This window comes from Seriola dumerili, unplaced genomic scaffold (assembly GCF_002260705.1).
Source record: "Seriola dumerili isolate Sdu_G_001 unplaced genomic scaffold, Sdu_1.0 BDQW01000432.1, whole genome shotgun sequence".
Lineage (NCBI taxonomy): Eukaryota > Metazoa > Chordata > Actinopteri > Carangiformes > Carangidae > Seriola > Seriola dumerili.
This window is the reverse complement of record NW_019174687.1, coordinates 300849-301356: the sequence shown is the minus strand read 5'-3', so window position 1 is coordinate 301356 and position 508 is coordinate 300849.

The following is a 508-nucleotide window of genomic DNA, read 5'->3' as shown; positions in this document are numbered from 1 at the left end:
GAGATGCACAATTATTCAGGTGGATAATATACAGTAGAGGAGAAGGCAGTGACAAAGTAAACAGGATAACTGACTCAAAGAATCAATTATTTAATGGCTCTACTACGGACTTTTCCTGTATTCTGTCTTAATGTGTGTTTTTTTAAAGCTTGTTATATTATCAACTGTGTATAAACTTCATGTTCAAAGTTAACAAGTAACTAAAGATGTCAAATAAATGTGAAGTGTACAGTAGCATAAAAAAGAAATACTAAAAGTGCCTCAAAAGTACAATACTTGACTAAATGTACTTTTATTGTACTTAATTACTTTCCACTTACTACCTACTACTTACTTACTTTCCTTTGTTTTTGTGTATTTTTGATCATTACCTTTAGAATCACTAAGTTGTCTTTGTCCCTAGTTAGCTGTTTGACAGGAATCTATGATTCAACTGTTTGGAATCTTACTGTACTTTAAAAAGGAAAAAACGGAGGCAGGAATCTCTGGAGACAGAAAAATATTGATT